The 27,813-nt window shown below is 39.4% G+C and overlaps 1 protein-coding gene across 8 annotated transcripts in view; it reads left to right on the forward strand.

Annotated features, from left to right (window-relative positions):
* ASXL1 (ASXL transcriptional regulator 1) overlaps window positions 1–27,813 on the forward strand; it is a 92,307-nt gene that overhangs the window by 51,707 nt on the left and 12,787 nt on the right. The window lies entirely within an intron of this gene.

The following is a 27,813-nucleotide window of genomic DNA, read 5'->3' on the forward strand; positions in this document are numbered from 1 at the left end:
GCCTTAACCATTTTAAAGTGCACAGTTAAGTGGCATTTAGTACATTCACAGTGTTGGGTAACCACCATCTTTATCTGGTTCCAAAACATTTTTTTTTTTCTTTGAAAGAAAACCCCGTATTTATTAAGCATTTTTCTCTCTGTCCTTTTCCCTTCACTCGCTTCTGGCAAACACCAGTCTGCTCTGTTTCTGTGGATTTACCTGTTCTGGATATTTTATACAAATGGAATCATAGCGTATGTAGCCTTTTGTGGCTGGTTTTGTTTTAGTAAGATACTTTTGCTGGATTAAGAATAAGGTTGGGCCAGGGGTGGTGGCTCATGCCTATAATCCCAGCACTTTGGGAGGCCGAGTCGGCCCAGCCTGGCCAACACATTGAAACCCCATCTTTACTAAAAATACAAAAATTAGTCAGGCATGGTGGCGGGTACCTGTAATCCCAGCTACTTGGAAGGCTGAGGCAGGAGAATTGCTTGAACCCGGGAAGCGGAGTTTGCAGTTAGCCAAGATCATGCCACTGCACTCTAGCCTGGGCGACAAGAGCAAGACTCGTTTCAAAGAAAAAAAAAAGAATATGTAGTTGACAGGTTTTTTTTTCTTTCAATACTTTAAAGATGATATACCACTGTCTTGTCACTCACCTTGTTTCTAACAAGAAATCTGCTATCTTTGTTCTGTATTTTGCATGCTTTTTTTTTCCTTGCTGCTTTTATTATTTTCTCATTATTACTGGTTTTGAGCATTAGATTATGATATGCCAGTATGGTTTTTCTTGTGTTTATTGTGCTTGTGATTCATTGATGTTCTTGGATATGTCGGTTTATAGCTTTCTTCAGGTTTCGGATTTTTTTTTTTTTTGGCCATTTTTTTCAAATTATTTTCCATTTAATTTCTCTTTTCTTTTTAGTCAGGTACTCTTTATCCAAACATTAGGCTGCTTGAAGTTGCCCCATAGCTTACTGATAGTTTTTGTTTTAACCTGTGTTTTATTTGAAAGATTCTATTTCTGTGCCTTTGAATTTACTTTCTTTTGCAGTGTGTAATCTGAAGTTAGTCACATTTAGCATTTTTAAAAATCTCACATATTTTACTCTTTTTTTTTTTTAAGACCGAGTCTCGCTCTGTTGCCTGGGCTGGGGTGCAGTGGCACAATTTCAGCTCACTACAACCTCCGCCTCCTGGTTTCAAGCGATCCTCCCGCCTCAGCCTCCCGAGTAGCTGGGACTACAGGCACCTGCCACTACGCCTGGCTCATTTTTGTATTTGTAGTAGAGACGGGGTTTGGCCATGTTGGCCAGGCTGGTCTTGAACTCCTGACCTCAAGTGATCTGCTTGTCTCAGCCTCCCAAATTGATGGGATTACAGGTGTGAGCCACCATGCCCGGCCATATTTTACCTTTTTTTATCCTTAGAATTTTGATTTGGTTTAAAAAAAAAAATCTTTCCTGTCTCTACTTAAGTTTTTGAATATATGAAATGCAGATATAACTCTTATAATGTCCTTGTGTACTCATTCTAACATCTGTGTCATTTCAGGGTTGGTTGCAATTGACTATTCTCTTTAGTATACTTTTTTTTCCTTGCCTCTTGCCTGGTGATCTTTGATTGGATTTCAGACATAGTGAGTTTTACCTCGTTGGGTGCTGGGGATATTTGTATTTCTACATATGTTCTTTAACTTTGTTATTGGATGCAGTTAAGTCACTTGAAAACCGTTGATTCCTTTAAGTCTTGTTTGTAAGATTTGTTAGCTGGGAACGGTGTAGTAGTTGGTTTATGGCTAATTCTTCCTCACTTCTGAGACAAGATTCTTCCCAAATCTTGAGGGTTGTCTTGAGATTTCCAGTCTAATAGCTACTTGAGTGGGTAAGGGCAGAGTACTGTTCATAATTCTTTTGGGTGTTGTTTTCCTCTCCTTGCTGCCCATGGTCTTGGATAGTTTCATCACACTATGGGCCACTCAGTACTCAGTGAGTACTTCAGAGGTTTCCTCTCTAGATCTCCTCAGCCCTCTACTGTGTGGTATTGTCCCATGAATTCTAGCTGCCTAAGTCCTGCACTCTCAGCTGAGCTCGCTGTCTTCAATTTTGAGTTCTGCAGCCTCCATAGGGCTTCTGCTTCTGCATGGTGCCCAGGAAACTCTCTTCAGGCACTAAGTTTGGCCATCATAGGACTCATATCTTTGTTTCTCTTCCTTTGGGGATTACTGTCTCTCATTGCCTGCTGCGCAGCATCTTGAAAGCTATAGTTTCATGTTTTGTTAGTTATTTTAGTGGTTTAAGGTGAGAGGGTAAATCTGGTCTCTGTTGTGCTTGAAAAGTTTTTTTCAACTTTTCTTTTAGAAATAATTTTAGGTTTACTAAAAGCTGCAGAAATAATACAGAGTTCTGAGGTGTCTTTCACCCACTTCCCCCATGATAACATTTTACATAACCATAGTATAGTTATTAAAACTAGGAAATTGACATTGGTATAATAGTGTTAACTAAACCTCATGCCTTATTTCATATTTTCACATGAACTATTTTGGGCTGGCATGGTTAATATACAGTTTTATGAAGTTTTATCACATGTATAGATTTCGTGTAATTATCACTAGTCAGGTTATAGAAGTATTCCATCATTTTAATGAAATGCCTTTGTACTACTCCTGTGTAGTCATCATGTCCTCCTTCCAGCCCCCACCACCAATCAACCAACCAACTTTAATCCTGGCAGCTACCAGTTGTCTGAATTTTATCACTTTTCGCTATAATTTTATCTTTCTCAGAATGTCATAATACAGTAGTCCCCATTATCTGTGGTGATATGTTCTAAGACCCCCAGTGGATGCCTGAAACCAGCTATAGTACTGAACCATATATGTGTGTGTGTGTGTGTGTGTGTGTGTGCATGTTTCTTTTCCCACCCGCTTTTTTTTTTGAGACGGAGTCTCACTCTCGTCACCCAGACTAGGGTGCAGTGGTGTGATCTTGGCTCACTGCAATCTGCACCTCACAGGTTCAAGCGATTCTTCTGCCTCAGCCTCCTGGGTAACTGGGATTACAGGTTCATGTTACCACGTCAGGCTAATTTTTTGTATTTTTAGTTGAGGTGGGGTTTCACCATGTTGGCCAGGCTGGTCTCGAACTCCTGACCTCAAGTGATCCACCCACCTTAGCCTCCCAAAGTGCTGGGATTACAGGCGTGAACCACTGCACCTGGCCTACTATACATATATGCCTATGATGAAATTTAATTTATAAATTAGGCACAGTAAGAGATTAACAATAATAAAAAATTATAACAATATACTATAATAAAAGTTATGTGAATGTTGTTTCTCTCTCAAAATACTGTAATATTTTCAGGCTGCAGTTGACCATGCGTAACTGAAAGCAAGGGTAAGTGGTGACTACTGTAAATAGAATCATATAATATGTTACCTTTGAGATTGGCTTTTCTTTTTTAACTCGGCAAAATGCCTTTGAAATCGATCCAAGTCCTATGTATTAACACTGTTTCTTTTTATTGGTGAGTAGTATTCTATTCTTGGGCACACTACAGTTTACCCATTCTTCCATTGAGAGCATTTCCCCCCCCCTAAATTACAAACAGAGATGGAGTCTTGCTTTGTGGTTGGTCTCCAACTCCTAGGCTCAATCTATCCTCCTGCCTCAGCCTCCCAAAGTGCTGGGATTAGAGGCATGTGCCACTGTGCCTGGCCCCACTGAAGAACATTTGAGTTGTTCCCAGTTTGGGGCTATTACAAATAAAGCTGCTGTGAACATTTGCATGCAGATTTTAGTGTGAAAATATTTTTATTTCTCTAGGATGAATACCTACCTATGAGTGGAATTGCTGGGTCGTATGATACATGTATATTTAACTCTGTAAGAAACGACTACACTGTTTTCCAGAGTGGTGGTAGTTTTTCATTCCCACTAACAATGTATAAGAAATCCAATTGTTCTGCTTTTTTATTAGCACTTTAGTATTGTCAGTATTTTTCCTTCTGTTCATTGTAATAGATGCATAGTAGTATCTCATGCCTTAAATTTGCATTTCCGTAGTGGCTAATGATGTTGAATATCTTTTCATCTCCTTAGGTTCCATTTGAATATTCTCTTTGGTGTAGTTTATGTTCAAGACTTTTCTATTTTCAAATTGGATTTTTTCTTACTGTTCAGTGTTCTAGACACAAGTTGTTTGTTGGATACGTGATTTGCAAATATTTTCTCCTAATCTTTTAATTTGCCTAAGAGTGTGTTTCATAGAGCAAAAGGTTTGAATTCTTATGAAGTCTAATTTATCTATTTTTAAATTTTATAGTTTTTTTTGGTGTCATATCTAAGCACTCTTTGGCTAACAAAATTTTCTCTTTTTTTCTAAAAGTTGTATGCTTTACATTTAAGTCTGTGATTGCATTTGAATTAATTTTTAAATTAAGCATAAGTTTACATCAATGTTCATTTTCCTTTTTGGGGGGCCAATTATTCCAAAACCATTTGCTTAAAATGATTATTCTTTATCTATTGAATTGCTTTCTCACCTCTAGCAAAAGTCAGTTGGCCATATTTTGTGAAAAGTTCTGTTCCTCCGCACACTGTTCTGGCTCATTGACCTACGCATCTGTTCCTCTGTCAATACCGTACTGTCTTGATTACTGTAATGTAGCTGTATAGTAAGTCCTAAAATCAGGTAGTGTTATTCCTCCACCTTCGTTTTTCTTTTTCAGAGTTGTTTCAGCTATTCTGGTTTCTTTGTCTTTACATGGAAATTTTATTTATTTATTATTTATTTTCTTGAGACAGCCTCAGTCTTTTGCCCGGGCTGGGGTGTGGTGGTATGATCATAGTTCACTGCTGCCTCGAATTCCTGGGCTCAAGGGATCCTCCTGCCTCAGCCTTCCAGGTAGCTGGGACTACAGATGTACACCACCACTCCCAGCTAATTTTTACTTTTTTTGTAGTGCTGGGGTGTCACCCTGTTGCCCATGTTGGTCTCAAACACCTGGGCTCAAGTGATCTTCCTGCCTCAGCCTCCCAAAGTGCTGGGATTAAAGGCATGAGCCACCACAGTCAGCTGTGTATGAATTTTAGAATCATATTATCTACAATAAAGTTTTGGTGGAGTTTCAATAGTAAATGCATTAAACCCATTGGTTAGTTTGGGGAGAAGTGACATCTTGGCCATGTTGTCTTCCAGTTCATGGATATAATATGTTTTTTTACATTTATTTAGGTTGTCTTTTTTTTTTAAAGGTACATAATAATTGTACATATTTATGGGGTGCATGTGATATTTTGATACAAGTATGCAGTGTATAATGATCAAAGCAAGGTATTTAGGATATCCATCACCTCAAATATTTATCATTTCTTTATGCTGGGAATTTTTCAACTCTTCCCTTCTAGGTATTTTGAAATATAAACAAATTATAGTTAACTACAGTCACCATACTGTGCTGTTGAACCCTGGAACTAATTTCTTCTATCTAACTGTATGTTTATACCCATTGACCAACCCCTCTTTATCTCCCTGCCCCCTTCCCAGCTCTGGTAACGATCATTTTACTCTCTGCCTCCACGAGATCAACTCTTTTAGCTCCCACATAGGAGTGACAACATGTGATATTTATCTTTCTGTGCCTCTTCCTTTACTTAACAATGTATTTAGGTCATCTTTGATATTTTTATCAGCATTTCATAGGTCTTAGCATGCATATTTTGTACAGTTTTGTTAGATATATACCTAGTTTTTTTGGTAAACTATTATAAATGAAATTGTGCTTTTAATTTTTGTTTCTAATTGCTGATTGCTAATATATAGACATTATTGATGTTAGTGTGTTGATCTATTATAAACTCACGTATTCTACAAGTTTTTCTCCTAGAATCTTTGGGATTTTCTCTGTTAGATCATCGTATCATCTGTTAATAGGGCCGGTTTAATATATTCCTTTCTGATATGTGTACCTTTTATTTCCTTTTCTTGCTTTATTGACTAGCTGGGACTTGTTTGCTGTGTCGAATATGAGTGCTTAGTGTGGACATTCTTGCCTTATTCCCGCTTTCAGATAGAAAGCCTTTAGTCTTTCACCACTAGTATGATGTTAGTTATAGACATTTTATAGATGGTCTTTATCAAGTTGAGGACGTTTTCTTCCTAGTTTACTGAGAGTTTTTATCATGAATGTATATGTTGAATTTTGTCAAAGTTTCTGCATTGATATAAATAATTATGCTTTCTTTTCACATCTTATTGTTTTAGTTTGCATTTCCTTGATGATGAATTCCTTTTCATATGCTTACTGACCATTTTATCATCTTCCTGCGTGAATTTTCTATTAGTTTTGCCCATTTAAAAAAGTTTTTATTTTGTAGCAATTTTAAGCTTTCATAAAGTTCTAAGTACAGTACAAAAAACTTTATTTTTTCCTGACCCATTTTAGAGCCCTGTTGTTCCTTACTATTTTTATTTATTTTTTGAGACAGGGTCTGTCACTCTGTTGTACAGACTGGAGTGCAGTGGTACTATCATAGCTCACTCCAGGGCATAAGTGATCCTCCTGCCTCAGCCTCCTGAGTAGCTGGGACAAGTGTATGCCACCATGCCTGGCTAATTTTTTTAATTTTAATTTTTTGAACTTCTGGGCTCAAGCGATCCTCTTGCCTCAGCCTCCCAAAGTGTTGGGATTATAGGCATGCACCACCGCATCTGGCCTTACCCTTAATACTTTAGTATTAATGTTTTAGTGTATTTGCCTTAAAGTTAATGACATTCTCCTTGCTACCTGTCCACAATACATTCATAACATTCAGAAAATTACACTGAGTCATTATTACCATCTAATCTTCAGATTTCATTAAAGTTTAGCTAATTGTCCATGTAATGTCCTTTTTGTCCAAAGTATCTAGGTCAGAATTATGTGTTGCATGGAGTTGTCATATGTCTTTGGTCTCCTTCATTCTAGAACAGTTCTTTAATCTTTCTTTGATTTTCGTGACCTTGACTCCTTTGAAGACTACAGACCAGTTATTTTGTGGAATCTTTTTTAATTTGAATTTTCTCATAATTGGATTCAGGTTTTGCATCTTTGTCAGGTATAGCAGAGAAGTGATGCTAGGTTCTTAGTGTGTCCTGTCAGGTAGCTCTTTATTTCAGTTTTTCCTATTATTGATTATCTCTTTGATCACTTGGTTAAGGTAGCATCTGCCATCCTTCATCACTATAAAGCTCCTTTTTACCCCCACCCCTTTTTTTTTGAGATGGAGTTTTGCTCCTCTTGCCCAGGCTGGAGTGCAGTGTCTCAAAAAAAAATTAATAGTAATATATACAGTCATAGTTAGAAGCCAAGATCTAGTTTCTAAATATGTTTGCTGCTGTTGGAGTGTTGGTGATCCCAGTTCCTTTCAGTGGGAAGGGGCTAAGGAATAAATATATGGGTATATTTACATACATACACATATGTTCACTCAATCTATATTTATATCTGTCTTTATCTAAATATGTTGAAAACTATGAGCTTACCCCAATAATACAAGTTCTAATCCAGTCATTCTAGTTTTTTCCCTTTCCATATGTATAAGTCCTTTTTCCAACAATAATAAATCTGGGCTGGGCGCAGTGGCTTACACCTGTAATCCCAGCACTTTGGGAGGCTGAGGCGGGTGGATTGCCTGAACACAGGAGTTCTAGATCAGCCTGGGCAACATGTCAAAACCCCATCTATACGGGGGGGAAAAAAAAAAAGTTAGCCAGGTGTGGTGGCACATGCCTGTAGTCCCAGCTACTCAGGAGGCTGAGGTGGGAGGATCACTTGAGCCCAGGAGGTCAAGGCTACAGCGAGCCGAGATTGCACCACTGCACTCCAGCCAGAGCTACTGAGTGAGACCCTGTCTCAAATCTATTCCCTAATATATTTACCTAATTATTTAATCACTCACTCTTCACTGTTGCAGCCCTTTCTTCATGCAGGTGTCCTCTTTACTTTGCTTGGACTCCAACACCCTGTGTTGGGTTGGCTCCACTCTCATCCCATGGATGAGTTCACTCAAGCTCTGACCAGTCACATCAGGGTGTTCTCCCATATACATGCCCTCCTCAACCCGCGTGGGCTTCAATACTCTGTCCTTTGTCATTCCCTGTTTGGGCATTTCACTCTTCTTGATCTCCAACTCTCACGTCATACCACACTCAGATACACACAGATACCTTCTGTGCTCCACTCAGGCTCTGACTCTCTACTCTTGTCTACCTAGCCTCAGGCCTCCACTTTTGTATGGATGCCTACCTTGCTGTGTACCATGTAATGGAAGGGAAGACTAGTTTGGGGGAAGAGAAGGGCAGCTCTTCCCATTTAAAAAGATTGGTTTGTCTTTTTGTTTTAGGTTTATAGAATTGAAATATATAGGTGGGCTTGGTGGCTCACGCATGTAATCCCAGCACTTTGGGAGGCTGAGGCAGGTGGATCACTTTGGTTTAGGAGTTTGAGATCAGCCTGGTCAACATGGTGAAACCCCATCTCTACTAAAAATACAGAAAAATTAGCTGGGTGTGGTGGAGGGCACCTGTAATTCCAGCTACTCAGAAGGCTGAGGCACAAGAATTGCTTGAACCTGGGAGGTGGAGGTTGCAGTGAGCTGAGATCGTGCCACTGCTCTCCAACCTGGGCAACAGAGCTAGACTCCGTCTTGGGGGGAAAAAAAAGAATTGAAATATATGTATACACACACATATACACACTCTGGATACATACTGTATCCTGAGTATGTGTATTGCAAATATTTTCTCCCAGTCTGTGGCCTGCCTTTTATTTCTTTTCTTTTTTTTGAGACAGGGTCTTCCTCTGTCACCCACGCTAGAGTGCGGTAGCACAGTCACAACTCACCGCAGCCTCAACTTCCTGGGCTCAAAGTGATCCTCCCACCTCAGTCTCTTGAGTAGCTGGGACTACAGACACGTGCCACCACTCCTGGCCCATTATGTCTGTTTTTTGTAGAGATGAAGTCTCACTATGTTGCCTAGGGTGGTCTCAAACTCCTAGGCTCAAGTGATCATCCCACCTCAGCCTCCCAAAGTGCTGGTGAGCCACCATGCCTGGCCTGGCCTGCCTTTGCATTTTTATTAAAGTGTCTTTTGATTAGAAGTTTTTTTGTTTTGAGGAAGTCTATTTTATCCACATTAAAACAATATGTTTTTAGGAACTTTTGCCTATCTATTAATAGTAGCACAAAAATATTTTTTGGCTTTATATTTTTGGCTCTTAGGTGTGCGATTTATGTCAAATTAATTTTTATTTTTGAGAGGGAGTCTAGCTTTGTCACCCAGGCTGGAGTGCAGTGGCACAATCTTGGCTCAGTGCAATCTCCACCTCCCAGGTTCAAGCAATTCTCCTACCTCAGCCTCCTGAGTAGCTGGGATTATAAGCACTTGCCACCATGCCTATTTTTCTATTTTTAGTAGAGACGGGGTTTTACCATGTTTGCCAGCCTGGTCTTGAACTCCTGACCTCAGGTGACCTGCCCGCCTCAGCCTCCCAAAGTTGCTGGGATTACAGGCTTGAGTCACCATGCCTGGCCTCAAATTAATTTCTATGTATGGTTTGAGGTAGTCATTCAGGTTTGCGTTTTTACGTGTTTATCTTGTTTCAGCTTTATTTGTTGAAATGATGTTCCCCTCTTTATTGAATAGCTTTGGTGCCTTTGTCAAAAATCAGTTGAGTCCATACATAAGGATATGTTTTTGTACTCTGTTCTGTTCCATTAATCTATCTATTTTTATACCAATATTTTACTCTCCTGATTTTAGTAAGTCATGAGATTGGATAGTGTTAGTAGTGTGAATCCTCTGTGTTCTTCCTTCTTAAAATTGCTTGGACTGCTTTTGGTTCTTTGCATTTATTTTTCTTTCTTTCTTTTTTAGAGACAAGGTCTTGCTCTGTCGGCAGGCTGTAGTGCAGTGACGCAATCCTAGCTTACTGCATCCTAAAACTTCTGGGCTCAAGCCATCCTCCTGCCTCAAGCTCCCAAGGCGCTGGGATTATGTGTGTGAGCCACCATGCCCAGCCTTCTTTGCATTTTCATATAAATTTTAGAATCAACTTGTCAATTTTTATCAATTAAAAAAATTGGGATTTTGATTGGGATTATGTTGACTTTGTAGGGAGAATTAACTTCTCAACAGCATTTTTTTTCAATCCATGAACATGGTATAATCTCCAGTTATTATCATCTTTAATTTTTCTTAGTGTTTTATAGTTTCCAGTGAGGTCTTGCATGCCTTAACATTTTTTTCTCAAGTATTTTTATTTTTTTAATTTTTTAAATTAATTTATTTTTTTGAGATGGAGTTTTGCTCTTGTTGCCCAGGCTGGAGTGCAATGGCGGAATCTTGGCTCACTGCAACCGTTGCCTCCCAGTTTCAAGCGATTCACCTGCCTCAGCCTCCCTAGTAGCTGGGATTACAGGCGGGCACCACCATACCTGGCTAATTTTTTGTATTTTTAGTAGAGACAGGGTTTCACCATGTTGGCCAGGCTGTTCTCAAACTCTTGACCTCGTGATCTACCTGCCTTGGCCTTCCAAAGTGCTGGGATTATAGGCGTGAGCCACCATGCCCAGCCTCAGCTATTTTTATTTTCGATGCTATTATACATGGAATTTGTTTTAAAAATTTGTTTCCCAGTTTTTTGCCCTAGCAGGTATATAGCTGATTTTTCAATAACTTGTAATTTTGACATAATTTCAGACACGATTGTATTTGCTTTATAATTCTAGCTACATGTTATTTTTTTCATGTACTAAAGTGCAGACATAATGCCCCCAACCTCTAAATAGTTATTAACAACAAGTACATTCTCTTTCATAACCACATTGCAATTATCAATGTCAGAAAATTAATGTTGATACGGTACTGCTTGCTGTCTAATGTACATACTTTGAGCTGGGCTTGGTGGTATACACCTATAGTCCTAGCTACTCAGGAGGCTGAGGTGGGAGGATCGCTTGAGCCTAGGAGTTGAAGGCTGCAGTATGCCATGATCAACACTGTGAATAGCCACTGTACTCCAGCCTGGGCAACAATAGTGAGATCCCTATCTTTTAAAAAAAAAAACTGCATATTTTACTGAAATTTTACCTATTGTTTTCTAATGCCAATTATAAAGCAAAATTCTGGTTGAGGATCTCATCCTTGATCACATGGTACATTTGTTTGTCAAATCTCGTTTTCTTTAATCTGAAAAAGTTCTCACAAACATTGTCTTTTATGACTTAATTTTTTTTAAAGTACAGACCATTTATTTTGTATTAATAGTAAGTTCTCCAATATGGATTTGTCTTGATGCTTTTCATTATTAAAGTAATGTTTTTGACAGGAATACCTCAGCATGTCCTCCTCAGTACATTTTATCAGGAGACACGATACCTGTTTGTCTGATTTCTGATAACGATAACTTCAAACACTTGGTTAAGGTGGTGTCTGCCTTATTTCTCTCCTATAAATAGTACCTTGTAGAGAGATACAGTAGTCCCCTTTATCTGCTGGGGATGTTTCAAGACCAGTGGGTGCCTGAAATTACAGATAGTCCCAAGCCCTATATATACTGTGTTTTTTCCTATGCATACGTACTTATGATAAATTTTATTTTATTATTCCTTTATTTAGTTTTTAGAAATACGGTCTTACACCGTTGCCCAGCCTGGTCCTGAATGAACTTCTGGCCTCAAGTGATCCTCCTGCGTTGGTCTCCCAAAGTGTTGGGATTACAGGTGTGAGCCACTGTGCCCAGCCCCCCAAGTTTAATTTCTAAATTAGGCACAGTAAAAGAATAACAACAATAACTAAGAATAAAATATAACAATTGCAACAATGTACTATAATCAAAGTTATGTGGATGTGATCCTTCTTTCTGTCTCAAAATACTGTAATTTTTTGGACTGCTGTTGACCACAGGTTATTTAAACTGTGGAAGGTGAAACTTCGGGTAGAGGGCACTTACTGTACTTTGAGACTATATGAATAGTCTCATGTACTTTCATTCACTGGTTTTAGCATCCACTGATGAAGGATTCCTACCTAAAAGAGTTAGTACGCTGAGGCTGGGTGCAGTAGCTCACGCCTGTAATCCCAACACTTTGGGAGACTGAGGTGGGTGGATCATTTGATGTCAGGAGTTTGAGACCAGCCTGGCCAACATGGTGAAACCCTGTCTCTGCTAAAAATACAAAAAAATTAGCTGGACATGATGGCGCACGCCTGTAATCTCAGCTACTGGGGGAGGCTGAGGCAGGAGAATCGCTTGAACCCTGGAGATGGAGGTTGCAGTGAGCTGAGATCGTGCCACTGCACTCCAGCCTGGGCAACAGAACAAGACTCTGTCTCAAAAAAAAAAAAAAATTAGTACCCTGAGAGTTGTTGTCAAGTGGTGATTTTTTTTTTTTAAGTTCCGCCATTTATCTGACATCTATTAGTTGTGGTTTTTCAGTAAGGGGGAGAGCTTTAATTTATCCCCCCATTTGTTTATTCGTTGTGAATTTATGGATTCTTTTTTTTTTTTGAGATGGAGTCTCATGCGCTCTGTCACCCAGGCTGGAATGTAGTGGCACAATCTCGGCTCACTGCAACCTCTGTCTCCTGGGTTCAAGTGATTCATCTTCCTTAGCTTCACGAGTAGCTGGGGTTACAGGTGCCTGCCACCATGCCCGGCTAATTTTTGTCTTTTTGGTAGAGACGGTTTCACCATGTTGGCCAGGCTTGTCTCTCCAACTCCTGGCCTCAAGCGATCCACCCGCCTCGGCCTCCCAAAGTGCTGGGATTACAGGCATAAGCCACTGTGCCCGGCCATGGATTCCTTTTTTTTTTTTTTTTTTTTTAAATATGAAGACCCGCTCTGTTGCCCAGGCTGGAGTGCAGTAGTGTGATCTTGGCTCACTGCAGCCTCTGCCGCCTGGGTTCAAGTGATTCTCCTGCCTCAGCCTCACAAGTAGCTGGGATTACAGGTTTGTGCCACCACACCCAGCTTTTATATTTTTAGTAGAGATGGGGTTTCACCATGTTGGCCAGGCTGGTCTCGAACTCCTGACCTCAAGTTATCCACCCTCTTTGGCCTCCCAAAGTGCTGAGATCATAGGCATGAGCCATTATGCCCAGCCCCTACCCATGGATTCTTATTATTGAGTTATAATCTTACTATCATTTTTAATGTACAAATTGTCGCTGATTTGGCCAGTGGAATCGCATGTACTCCAGCTTTTGTGTCCTTTTAATGTGTCTTCCTCATTCCTGAACACTTCTTTACTTACCTGCTTTCTGACCCAGCAAGATGTTCTGGGCTTAGCTTATATTTTCCCAGCCCCACTTCTAGAATCATCCATTTTCCTGGGGACCTCTGGTTTCTTTTAGCTTAGAATAGTATGCATGTATACATCTGTACCTGTTTCTCTCTTTGTCTGTCTATAGGTAAATATAGTATTCATACTAATACCTTGAAATTAGTCTCTTACTGGGGGTTTCATTCTAACTTTACCTTTCTATATGTGCATCTTGCTACTCCAACATTGAACAACCTGGCTTCTATTATGTACTTTGTATCTACCTACTTGCTCAGTTTTAGTATAAACACTTAGTAGTTTTATAATTGTTAACCCATTCCACTGTGGAAGAACAAGTCTAACTAGAACTCAGTATTTGTTTATAGTTCATTTAGGTTTTTAGCCTAAGGATATATAGTCAAAATACTTGAAGAATTACTTGGGTTAGATCTGTCCTTGTGCCCCTTCAGTGTGGTTATGTTATTCACTTTAAGTATATGTCAGTAAAAATTTTAAATGTATCACAACCACTTCCTCTTTTTAGTGCTGTGGGAAAACAAGCACTGTTGCATTACCCTTAAGAAAAGAAATAAATTTTTTTTTTTTTTTTTTGAAACAGGTCTCACTCTGTCTCCCAGGCTGGAGGGCAATGGTGGGATCGTAGCTCACGTCAGCCTCCCAAGTAGCTGGGACTACAGGCATATGCATCCTGGCTGGCTAATTTTTTTTTTTTTTTTGCAGACATGGGGGTCTCACTATGTTGCCTAGGCTTATCTTGAACTCCTGGGCTCAAGTGATCCTCCCGCCTTGCCATTCCAAAGTGTTAGGATTACAGGCATGAGCCACTGTCCCCAGGTCAAGAAAACAAATGGATACTTTTTTTTGTTGGGGGATTTGACACTATTAACAAAATTATATTTGCATCTACCTTTTGACCGATTGTTTCCATTTGATTATTCAAGGCAGTAGTATTTGTAGTTGCAGAATATTAAAAGCCATCTAAATGCTGGTGGTACATGAGGGAGTACTTTGATACATCTACATCATGGAGTATCATGCAGCTGAGAAGAAAATGAGGAAGTTTTCATGAAACGATAGAGTAATTTCCAGAATATATTGTTAAGTGGAAAATTGAAGTGCAAAATACTCTCTGAGGCACGCAGATTTTGTTGTTGTTGTTGTTGTTTAAGGATGAAGGATAAATAAAACAGATGTGTATATTATCATTTGTACAAAAAGAAACACAAGAAGAATACACCGGAAACAATGAGGTTGGTTAGGGGACTAACAGGAATGGAATGGAGAGTTGGAGGGGGATGGAAATGGAAGGGATGGTGGGGAGCAGTGTCACTTACTCTGAGTATAACCTTTTATATAGTTTTGATTTGTAATCATGTTATATTTCACATAATTCAATATGTAGATAAAATAACAAAGATGGGAAATAAAAAACAAAATGGGTTACAAACAAAAGATGAAACCCAGTGCTATTAACAGCTGTACAATTCTTGATGTGTTCAACGTATTGATTTCATTCTTCTTTCTGAATGTTTGTTCCTGGAGCCATCTTTTTTCCTGCTCTCCGCATGGACAGTTTGTGGTGTAAGGTGGCCAGCCATCCTGGTTTGCCCACGATTGAGGGGTTTCCCGGGGTGTAGGACTTTCAGTGCTAAAACTGGAAACTCCCAGGCAAACTGGGGCCTGTTGGTTACTCTTTTCACGTGCATGTGGCTGTTTTCCTCGGACTTTCCTTATATGTACCTTGGGAATTCTCTTCACTTTCTCCTGGTATGTCCTGCCTTTCCTAGATCTCACACAAATCTCGTTTATTGTTACTCCTTTAGTTGTGTGCGCATTCTCTACACAATACATTTATGTAGAGCAGATTGACGTAGAGTTGCTTCTAGAGAACAGGTGCCTAGGAGGTAAATTGAGGCCTTACATGTCTTTATTCTGTGTTCCACACTAGATTATTGGTTGGGCTCAGAATTCCAGAAGATGTTACTCTTACTACTACATTCTTCAGAGCTGCTTTTGAGAAACATGCCATTGTGATTTCTGGATATCGTGTGTTTTTTCTGACTGGAAGATTTTAGGATCTGTTTCTCTCCTGTGTTTTGAGATTTCATGATAATGCTGTGGAATGGGTCTTTTTCATTCATTATGCTGAGTGTTTTGCCTTATTAAACTCGGAAACTGGAGTCTTCTCATTTGGGGAAAATTTCTTGTATTATTTCTGTCTTTTGGCTTTCTTCCTCTGGACCTTCTATTTGTTGGATGTGGGACTCTCTTAATGGAGCTTCTTTTTCTTTTTTTTTTAAAATCAGTTCTCTAGGAGATAATCTGTTGTTTTTGGCCTCTCATTTTTAATTTCTAGCAGATTGTTCATGTTCTTTAATGTTGCTTTATTTTTTTAAAAAAAATATTCTGGCTGAGCTGTAGTACGTGTCTGTAGTCCCGACTACTGGGGAGGCCAAGGTGGGAGAATTGCTTACGCCCAGGAGTTTGAGTCCAGCCTGGGCAACATAGCAACATCTCATATCTTATTTAAAAAAAAGCACTCTATGTTTGTTTTGGGCCTCTTTGAGAACATTTACTATGAAATTTTATTTATCTTTGTTTCCTTTCAGTTCTTCTTTTGTTTATTGTGATTATCTTTCATATAACAATGTGCTTAAATAGCTGGTGGTTCTTGATAGGTCACTCAACAGTGAGCAAACTGATGGATCCTGTGTTTGTGAGCAGTGTTTATTGGCTGTGATAGAGGGTGGGGACCTAGATGCTTTTAGGGGATCCTCCTGTTATCCATTTCTGAAAGTGTTTTCTCCTAGGCTGGTCACTTTTTCCAGGAGGAGAAATCCTTTCATCTCTTGCCATCTACATGACAGTAGGCTGTGGTTGGGGTCATAGTACTACCACTGTTTGGGGAGCTTTGGGAGCCAAGGTGGGGAGGGAAGCTAGTGGTGTCATGATTTTCTGGTGTTTTTTGTTTGTTTGTTTGTTTGTTTTGTTTTGTTTGAGATGGAGTTTATCTCTTGCCGCCCAGGCTGGAGTGCAGTGGTGCCATCTCAACTCACTGCAACCTCTACCTCCTGTGTTCAAGCAATTCTCCAGCCTCAGCCTCCCTAGTAGCTGGGATTACAGGTGCCCGCCATCACCCCTGGCTAATTTTTGTATTTTTAGTATAGATGGGGTTTCGCCGTGTTGGCCAGGCTGGTCTCGAACTCCTGACCTCAGGTGATCTTCCTGCCTCAGCCTCCCAAAGTGCTGGGATTACAGGTGTGAGCCACCATGCCCAGCCTGCATCATGATTTTCTATTGTTGGTCTTATTTAGAGTGTGGCATCTCACTCCATGCCCCATCCCTTGAGCTGTGCCTCTAGTCTTCTGTTCCAGAACTTCCGTGGTTCAGTTTAATCAGAATATAAATCTGTTTTCCTCTGGAGTGGGAGAAGGGTGTATTGCCTTACTGTTTAGGGACAGGAAGGAGACCTGAGGGGGTCTGACTGTTTTATTCAGAGTTTGAAACAGTTCTCCTGTTCTCAGCCCCTGCCTCTCAACTCTTGTCTGCAGTGGTTCCTGGTGCCTCCCACTTCCCTGCGTGCTCCGGGCTTTTGAAGCACTGGCTTGCTTTTTGTGGCTTTTCCCTCTGCAGCCATAAACTTCAACTTTCCTTCTTTGCTGAGTCAGTTACTTCTTATCTTCCTGCTCAACCTGGTCTTTCAGATTTCTGTTGACATCCCTCATCTTCGGCCTTTTTCCTTCCCCTTACTCTTTGTCTTTATGCATGTACACTTTTACTATTCCCTTATAGTCATTCTAGTGAACCCTCAGGAAGATGCAAAGAAGTATATGTTCATTTTGCCATGTTTATCCACAACCCCCAAATACCATTAAACAAAAGAAAACAAAAGAAAAAATATTTAAAAAAAGAAAACAAAAACAAAAACAAAACAAACCCTAAATAAATGGAGAGCAGCTATACCATGTTGTTGATTAAGAAGATTCTATATCGTAAAGATGTCAGTTCTTCCCAATTTGATTTGTAGATTCAATGCAGTACACTACAAATTTTGAAAATTGAGATATAATAGTTATATGTATTTTGGGGGTACAGGTGATATTTTGATACCTGTATGCAATACATAGACATTTTTCTTTGTGTTGGGAACATTAAAATTCTTCTTTTCTAGTTATTTTGAAATATATAGTAAATTATTGTTTACTATAATTTTCCTATTCTACTATTGAATATTATAACTTACTCCTTCTATTTAACTGTAATTTTATACCCCTTAACCAACTTCTATTTTGCCATGTTTAAATATGGAAGCTCAAGCCTTTGTACAGAGAAAGTGGAAAATGCCCTTGGCTTTTATGCCAAACCCCAATCCCTCTGTCCCCACCTGCCACCCTGGCCTGTTGCCCCTGTTCTTCCCAGTAGCTACAACCACTATCATTAATTTAACATGCATCCTCCTATTCATATGGAGGTATGTGGTATGTTTGTTTATATAAGTGTATTTTATTTTCTTTAATGTTTAATAGTGTATCATATCAATATAGCTACATTTTATTTATCCAGTCCCCTGCTATGAATATGTGCGTTTTTCACTGTTTTCTAATCCCTGTTATAAACACTGCAGCAACACTTATCCTTAATCTCCATGTACAAACGTGTGAGAATTTCTCTAAGGGACTATTCCCTTACCTTTTCATATTGTATGCTTAGGTAAAATGGAAGTGACTTGGAGGCTCTTTCTGTGGGGGTTAGTGAAAAGATTTCATTACATTTTCTTTGCATTTTGTAATTATGATGAGAAAAATATAAAACTTATAAATCTTTTTTAAAAGTTTTGAGAAACATGCTTTGTTACGATCATGACATCAAGTTTTATGCTTAAAAAGTCTGTAATTCCTTGTGTTTAATGATGAACTCTTCAAATTCCTGATACAGATCTATAGTCCCTTATTAACAATTCTGAAATCCAAAATATTTTGAGAACTGAATTTTTTTCCCCTTGACTGATTTAGTAGTAAAACCTGACCTGTGTAAACTCATTTTGTGTCAAAACTCTGATGTAGATTGACAGGTCTAGGTTAGCTTATTTGTTTCACTTGGTCTTTGTCTACATTTTATTTTTTTAAAAATTAATGTGTTTGATTATGGGTTGCTGGTGGTGCTAATACACAATATATGCATATATTAACATTCTAAAATTCAAGAAATTCTAAGTAAAAACACATCTAGACCCAAAGATTTCAGGTAAGGGATTGTGGACCTGTGGTCACCATTAGCTAGAAAGTTTCAGCTGTGAGTGGCAACTTACAAGAATTTCTTTCTGGTTGATAGAAACTCCTTTCTTATTATTAATAAGAACTCAGACAATTTCTTTAAGTTATATTCCAAGAGTGTGTTCATTTTTTAAATAACAGCTCTTCCTTTTCTTTCGTTGACATCTATAATATTGAAATTGCTTTTGATAATGCAAATGGATTTCACATTCAAGAGAACCTTTTTATGTTAAGTATTTTGTTTAAATAGAGAAGCCTTTTCTCAAGCATGTATGGAGATTGCTTTCCTAGTTTTAATTCTTCTTTAGGATTTTCATGAGAAAATTAAAACATCATTAATGGACCATTTTAGCCACAGTTTTCCAAAGTTGCATTTTGACTTTGGATCTTTAAACTTTCTGTATACTTTAATAGGTATGTGTAGGTTTAAAAAAAAATTTTTTTTTTTTAATCAGAATCTTTTGTTTTAGGCCGGGTGTGGTGGCTCACACCTGTAGTCCTAGCACTTGAGGCTGAGGAGGGTGGATTGCTTGCGCTCAGGAGTTCAAGAGCAGCCTGGGCAATATGGCAAGAACTCCATCTCTACAAAAAATAAAAAAGTTGGCCGGGCGCGGTGACTCATGTCAGTAATCCCAGCACTTTGGGAGGCTGAGGCAGGCGAATCACGAGGTCAGGAGTTCGAGACTAGCCTGGCCAACATGGGGAAACCCCGTCTCTACTAAAAATACAAAAAATTAGCTGGGCATAGTGGCAGGCGCCTGTAACCCCAGCTACTCAGGAGGCTGAGGCAGGAGAATTGCTTGAACCCGGGAGGCGGAGATTGCAGTGAGCTGAGATGGAGCCACTGTACTCCAGCCCAGATGACAGAGCAAGACTCTGTCTCAAAAAAATAATAATAATAAATAAATAAAATAAATAAATAAATTAGCCTGGAGTGGTGTTGCATGCCTCTAGTTCCAGCTGCTTGAGAGGCTGAGGTGGGAAGATCACTTAAGCCTGGGAGGTCAAGGCTGCAAGTGAGCTGTGATAGCACCGTGGCACTTTAGCCTGGGCCCGCACAGTGAGACCCTGTCTCAAAAAACAAAAACAAAAAATACGTTTTAGAACTATCAGTTAAATTTTGTAAGCCATTGTTTACCTACTTTAATTGGGATTTAATTCATAGACCATACAGTTCACCCATTTAAAGTATACAATTCAGTGGCTTCTAGTATATTCATGAAGTTATGCAACCATCACCATGGTCTGGTTGCATAATATTTCCATCACCCCAAAAGGAAACCCCAGTAGGTCATTCCTATTCTCACCTCCTCCTAGTCCCTAGCATCACCAGTCTACTCATTTAATTACTAGAACTTTCTAAAAAGCAACTCCTCTCATCTTGTTCTTCAAGAGTATCTTGGCTCTTTGTGACCCTGTGCTTTTCCATGTAAAATTCTGTAAAAGATCGCGTTGAGAGCTTTATTGGAACTGCATTGAATCGACAAATCAAAATGGGAAGAATTGACATCTTTTTTTTTTTTTTTTTTTTTTTTTTTTTTGAGACGGAGTCTTGCTCTGTCACCCAGGCTGGAATGCAGTGGCACAATCTTGGCCTACTGTAATCTCCGCCTCCCAGCTTCAAGCGATTCTCCTGCCTTAGCCTCGCGAGTAGCTAGGATTACAGGTGCACGCCACCATGTCTGGCTAATTATTGTATTTTTGGTAGAGATGGGGTTTCATCATGTTGGTCAGGCTGGTCTTGAACTCCTGACGTCGTGATCTGCCCGCCTTAGCCTCCCAAAGTGCTGGGATTACAGGCTTGAGCCACCATGCCCAGCCAAATTGACATCTTTATGATATAAAATCTTCTTAATGAAGAACATGGTATAGCTCTCCATTTATTTAGGGTTTGTTTGTTTTTGTTTTTTTGAGACAGGGTCTTGTTCTGTCTCTCAGGCTAGAGTGCAGTGGTGCGATCATAGCTCGCTGCAACCTGAAACTCCTGGGCTCAAGCAGTGCTCCCACCTCAGCCTCCCGAGTAGCTGAGACTACAGGTGCACGTCACCATGTCCAGCTAATTTTTGAATTTTTTTGTAGAGTGGGGGTCTCCTTACGTTGCTCATGTTGGTCTTGAACTCTTGGGCTCAAGTGATCCTCCTTCCTCAGCTTCCCAAAGTGCTGGGATTACAAGTGTAGCCAACATGCCTGGCCTTACCAAGGTTTTAAGCCTTTCTTGATAAAGTTTTATGTTTTCTTCATAAAATGATGATATTTCTTTTGTGGAATTTATCTCTGGGTAACTTACGTTCTTTTTTGTTATAAATTATATTTTTGTTATAAATTATATTTTTGTTTTCTTTTTTCTTCAACCCTGGCAAATGGATATATTTTCTTTTCTTTTTTTTTTTTTTTTTTTTGAGACGGAGTTTCACTCTTGTTGCCCAGGCTGGAGTGCAGTGGCACCATGTCAGCTCACTGCAACCTCCGTCTCCCATTCAGGCAATTCTCCTGCCTCAGCCTCCCGAGTGGCCGGGATTACAGGCGTGCGCTACCACGCCGGGCTAATTTTTGTATTTTTACTAGAGTCGGGGTTTCACCATGTTGGCCAGGTTGGTCTTGAACTCCTGACCTCAGATGATCCATCCACCTCGGCCTCCCGAAATGCTGGCATTACAGGCATGAGCCACCACACCCGGCTGATGGATAAATTTTCTAATTGATGATGTTAAGTGGTGATGTTAGTATCACTTGATTTTTCCTTTTTTTTTTTTTTTAATGTGATCTCAAATGTCACAATGTGGCCAAAATCTTTTACTAGGTCTGAGTCTCTTGGATCTTTAATGTAAGTAATTATGCTATCTGGAAATTATGACATGCTTTTCTCTTCTAATCCCTTCTTGTTTCTATTATGCATTGAAAGGAATTCTAGTATACTGTTGAATGGTTGGTATGTTCTTAGTTTTTCACAGCCTTCAAGTCAGCCTTCTCCTAAGAGATAGTACTTATTTTTTGCTCAGGAAAGATATAAGGAAAGGCATAACTCATATTTTGCTTTTTTTTTTTTACTTCAGAATCTAATCTTGGGCAGTTTAAACTTTATCAATTTAAATGTTAGCTCTCCTTTGCTCAGATTTGCTACATTCATAGTGTCTTGTATTTTTTAAAACATCTGACCTGTGGGAGAACATTTTATTTTGGTTTACTTATTACAGATGGTTTATTTTTTTTCATCATTAGCTTCTTTTCTAGTTACCTTGCCAAACTAGTATACGTTATGCATTTTAGAAACACTTATTTGTATTAATAGATGAACGTGAGTAAAAAGTATACAGCAAGTCTTCTTTGTACTGTTTTACTCTTGCAAAAGTAGAATGAAAAGCTCTTGCAGCTTTCCTGTAAAATTGAATTTCTTTCCATATAAAAATGTTCAAAATGTATTTGTAAAAGGAATACATACTCATCATCAGTATTAAAAAGGTTCAGAATAAAGAATCCCTACAACTACAGTTTTTAAAAGACAACTCAAAAAAAAATGGGTGAAAGACTTGAACAGATACTTAAAGAGGAAGATATGAATATGGCCAATAAGCACATTAAGAAGTGCTCATGCAGCCATAAAAAAGAATGAGTTCATGCCCTTTGCAGGGACGTGGATGAAGCTGGAAACCATCATCCTCAGCAAACTAACACAGGAACAGAAAACCAAACACCCCATGTTCTCACTCATAAATGGGAGTGAACAGTGAGAACCCATGGACACGGAGGGAAACATCACACACCGGGGCCTGTTGGGGGGTGGGGGGAAAGGGGAGGGAGAGCATTAGGAAAAATACCTAATGCATGCGGGGCTTAAAACCTACATGATGGTTAATAGGTGCAGCAAACCACCATGGCACATGTATGCTTATGTAACAAACCTGCACATTCTGCACATGTATCCCAGAACTTAAAGTAAAATTTAAAAAAAAAACTTCAAAAAAAAAAAGTGCTCAACATCTTTAGACATTAGGCAAATTAAAATGAAAATCATTGAATTCTAGCACTCTGAATTAAAATTAAAACCACAATGAGGTACCATTATACTCCCACTAGAATGGCTAAAATAAAACTGCCAGCTTCAAATAATGGTGAGGATTTGGATCAACTGGAACTCTCATCAAGTGCTGTTGGAAGTATAATTTTTTTTTTAATAAAGTTAGCTTTCATCCATCTTATGACTCGGCAATTCTACTCCTAGATAGTTATTCAGGAGAAATGAAAACGTCTACAAAAAGTTTACAAGAATGTTCATAATAGCTTTATTCATAATAGCTAGAACCTGGAAATAACCCAAATGTCCATCAAGAGAGAATATACAAATGGTTGTATATGAGAATATTAGTCTGTAATAACAAATAATGAACTACTGATGCATGCAACAACGTAGATGAATAGCATAAACAGGCTGAGTGAAAGAAGCCAGATACAAAAGAATATATATGTATGAGTCCATTTACATGAAGACCAAGAACAGGCAAAAGTACGTTATGGAGATAGAAGTCAGAACAGTGATTGCCTTCGTGGGGTGAGAGGGGTGGTTTCTTTTTTTTTTGAGACGGAGTCTGGCTCTGTCACCCAGGCTGGAGTGCAGTGGCGTGATCTTGGCTCACTGCAAGCTCCGCCTCCCGGGTTCATGCCATTCTCCTGCCTCAGCCTCCCGAGTAGCTGGGACTACAGGCGACCGCCACCACTCCTGGCTAATTTTTTTTTTTTTTGTATTTTTAGTAGAGACGGGGTTTCACCATGTTAGCCAGGATGGTCTCGATCTCCTGACCTCGTGATCCGCCCGCCTTGGCCTTCCAAAGTGCTGGGATTACAGGCGTGAGCCACCGCGCCCGGCCAAGAGGGGTGGTTTCAAATGGGGGTTGATTAGGAAGGGGCACAAGGAAACTTTTGGGGGTGTTGGAAATGTTCTGTATCTTGATATGCATTTGTTAGAACTCATTAAATGGTACACCTAAGATCTGTGCATATCACTGTGTTTAAATTAAACTTTAATTTAAAAAAATAGGGGAAGGATAGGAGGAGGTATACATTGATCCAAGGGCATTCTCCTACGTAAGCAGAATACAGTTATCACACTCAGAAAATTTAACATTAATGCAGCATTACCATCTAGTATGCAGTTCACATTCAAATATCCCAGTGTCTTGAAATTTGCTGAGAGTAGATCTTAATTGTCTTCACACTCCCCATCTCACACTCTCCCTCTCATGGTAACTGTGTGGTGAAGGAGTGGTTAATTTTTTTTTTATTTTTATTTTTTTTTAAGACAGAGTCTTGCACTGTCTCCCAGGCTGGAGTGCAATGGCGTGATCTTGGCTCACTGCAACCTTTGCCTTCCAGGTTCAAGTGATTCTTGTGCCTCAGCCTCCCGAGTAGCTGGGATTACAAGCGTGCACCACCATGCCTGGCTAATTTTTGTATTTTTAGTAGAGACGGGGTTTCACCATGTTGGCCAGGCTGGTCTCGAACTCCTGACCTTGTGATCCACCCGTCTTGGCCTCCCAAAGTGCTGGGATTACAGGCATGAGCCACCGTGCCCAGCCTATAGAATTTTTTATATGTAGGATTTAGTGAAAGATCACCCATTATTAATTTTTTTAAAAGCTTCATGATGAAAATTATTCTTGTAAAATGTTAAAATCTTGAATCCTAGGGCATGTTTTCTGGCACCTGTTATTTTCAGTAACCCATTTCGTTTTTGTCAGACATATAGGGTTAATGTATGAAAAGTCAATTATGTCAAACTTACAGAGCTTATATGGAAAGATTAATGATCTTTTACAAATGCAGAATTGACTGGATGTGGCTAATTGTAGAATTGGCCTGTAACCTAGCACTTAGGGAGGCTGAGGTGGGAGGATCGCTTGAGTCCAGGAGTTTGATTTTTTTTTTTAATTTTTAATTTTTTGAGACAGTCTCACTCTGTCGCCCTGGCTGAAGTGCAATGGCATGATCTCAGCTCACTGCAACCTCCACCTCCCAGGTTCAAGCGATTCTTGTGCCTCAGCTTCCCAAGTAGCTGGGATTACAGGTGTGTGCCACCATGCCCAGCTAATTTTTTTTGTGTGTATATTTAGTAGGGGGGGGTTTCATCATGTTGGCCCAGGCTGGTCTCGAACTCCCAACTTCAGGTGGTCCACCCATCTCGGCCTCCCAAAGTGCTGGATTACAGGTGTGGGCCACAATACTCAGCTTTATTTATTTATTTATTTATTTATTTATTTATTTATTTATTTATTTATTTATTTGAGATGGAGTTTCACCCTGTTGCCCAGGCTGGAGTGCAATGGCATGATCTTGGCTCACTGCAGCCTGCATGTCCCTGGTTCAAGCGATCCTCCTGCCACAACCTCCCAAGTAGCTGGGAATACAGGCATGTACACCACACCCAACTAATTTTTGTATTTAAGTAGAGTCAGGGTTTCATTATGTTGGTCAGGCTGGTCTCGAACTCCTGACCTCAAGTGATCTGCCTGGCTCGGCCTCCCAAAATGCTGGAATTACAGGCTTGAGCCACTGCACCTGGCCAAGCCCAGGACTTTGAGACCAGCCTGGGCAACAGACCAAGACGCTGTCTGTACAATAAAAATTATGCAGTATTAGAATAGCAAATCTTACTCTTAAAAGTTTTGTTTTCCTCGTCTTTTTACTGAAAATGCATGGCTTTAGAAACTTCTGGGTAGTTTGAATTGCAGACAACCAGGCCCTATTCCTGTTTGTTTAACTAATGAGATTTGTAAACAGTACTTGGTTTCCCCAGACTCTAGGACCTAGAGGAAGGAAATTTTGATTTAGCTCTTGGTAAAGCATTTAGCACCTAATTTTTCTTTTTCATTGTTATTTTCTTGATCACAGAAAACAATACATGTTAATAGTAGAAAATACCCACAATTGAAAAGAATATAAAGCACTTAATAAAACTCTACCACCTAGGCTAGGTATGGTGGCTCACACCTGTAATCCCAGTACTTTGGGAGGCTGAGGTGGGTGGATCACCTGAGGTCAGGATTTCAAGACCATCCTGGCCAACATGGTGAAACCCCATATCTACTAAAACTACAAAAATTAGCTGGGCGTGGTGGCAGCCACCTGTAATCCCAGCTGCTCGGGAGGCTGAGGCAGGAAAATCGCTTGAACCCAGGAGGAGGAGGTTGCAGTGAGCCGAGATCATGCCGCTGCACTCCATCCTGGGTGACAGAGCGAGACTCTTGTCTCAAAAAACAAACAAAAAAACTGCCACCTAGAGATGGTGGTGGCGAACAGCTTAGCAAGAATTTCTCTTGCATTTTTCTATGCAAACACATTCAAATTTTCATTTTTTAAAAAAGATGATAGAATCATACTGTATGAATTTAACTGCCTAATTAAGCTTGTATATCATCGTTTCTCTTGTCATTAAATGCTGTACAGCTTTCTTTTAAATGGCTATCTGTGTTAGTGTTCCTTGAAGGAAATACCTTAAAATTTTTTGTTTTTAAACTTTTATAATTGTGGGAATGTAATACAGTGAATGCATAGGACACAAATGTTCAGCTTAACAAATTATTATAAAGTGAACACCCTGTAACTGCCACTTAGATCACGACATCGAATATGGCCAGCAGCCAGGCGCACCTCCCCTACCCCCCACTGCCCCTTCCCAGTCACAGCCCCATTCTTCCAGCTGAAGGTAACTTCTGTCTTGACTTTATGAAAGTTATTTTCTTGCTTTCCTTTAGATTACCTACCCGTCTTTGCATTCCTAATGCTATAGTTTAGTTGAGCTTATTTTGAACTTTTCACAAACGGAATCATCAACTATGCATTATTTTGTATCTGGCTTTCATTCACTATTTTGTTTTTAATATTCGTCTATGTCGTTAGTAGCTATAGTTCATTCATTTTTTGTTGCTGTATAATCATCCATTTATTGAATGTACTACAATTTGATTCTGCCTTTGGCAGCCGCTTTGATTGTTTATAATCCAGATTTCAAATGCTGCATCATGAACATGTGGGTTGTGATTTGTGTAGATGTGCATGTACTTCTCTAAGGAATCCAAGCCTAGGAGGGACGTTGCTGGGTCAGAGGATGTTTGTATCTTCAACTGTACCAGATAAGGCCAAATTGTATTCTCAAATGCTTGGATCTGTTTTCAGTGTACTTGTTCTACTCCTCATTAACACTACTTGATATTGTCAAACTTTAATTGTAGCCATTCTGATGGATGTGGTAGTATCTCATTGCGGTTTTAATTTGCATTATTTTGCATTTTCCTTATTGTTAGTGAGATTAAATACCCTTTTATGTGTTTTGGCTACTTCAGTATCCTCTTGTGCAGTGCCTAATTCACATCTTTTATTTTTCTTCTGAGTTGCCTTTTGCCCATTGATTTATGTTTGTTCCCCCTCTCTCCCCGCCCCCAAGAAGGAGTCTGGCTCTGTCACCCAGGCTGGAGTACAGTGGCACAATCTTGGCTCACTAACCTCTGCCTCCTTCGTTCAAGTGATTCTCCTGCCTCAGCCTCCCAAGTAGCTGGGACTGCAGGTGTGCGCCACCACGCCCAGCTAATTTTTATATTTTTAGTAGAGACAGGGTTTCATCATGTTGACCAGGCTTGTCTTGAACCCCTGACCTCAAGTGATCCATCCGCCTTGGCCTCCCAAAGTACTGGGTTTACAGGTGCAAGCCACCATGCCCGGCCTGATTTATAAATGTAGTCTAAATACAAGTTCTTTATTGGTTATGTAAGTTGCAAATACCTTTTTCAGCTCTGTAGGTAGTAATGTTTTTTGATGAATAGGAGGTCTTAATTTTAATGTAGTTTAATTGATTTGTTTTCTCCTTTGTAAGAATCAATATTTTTCATGTCTTGTGTAAATCTCGTATTGGGATAAAAGATACATATATATTTTTTAGGTTTTGGCTAATAGTTTTCCGTTGGCAGCATGTGAACCTTTTTATGCCATTTTTACTTTCATCAAGAGTGTATGTATGATTTTCTCATACTCTTGTCAGAACTGGAGATTTGGGGTCAACTTTGCCAGTGTAATAGACTTTCTTAATTCATTAAGGAGTATTTTATCTTAGTTTGCCCATGAGAGAAGAGAGATTAAATTTGTTTTATTATACCAAGAACATGGCAGTCAATAAGCATAACTAAAAATATTATTTAGCTTTTGATTCTGAAGACCATGTATGGCCAGTAAGGAAAAGA

The sequence above is a fragment of the Pan paniscus genome, chromosome 21 (genome assembly GCF_029289425.2).
Source record: "Pan paniscus chromosome 21, NHGRI_mPanPan1-v2.0_pri, whole genome shotgun sequence".
Lineage (NCBI taxonomy): Eukaryota > Metazoa > Chordata > Mammalia > Primates > Hominidae > Pan > Pan paniscus.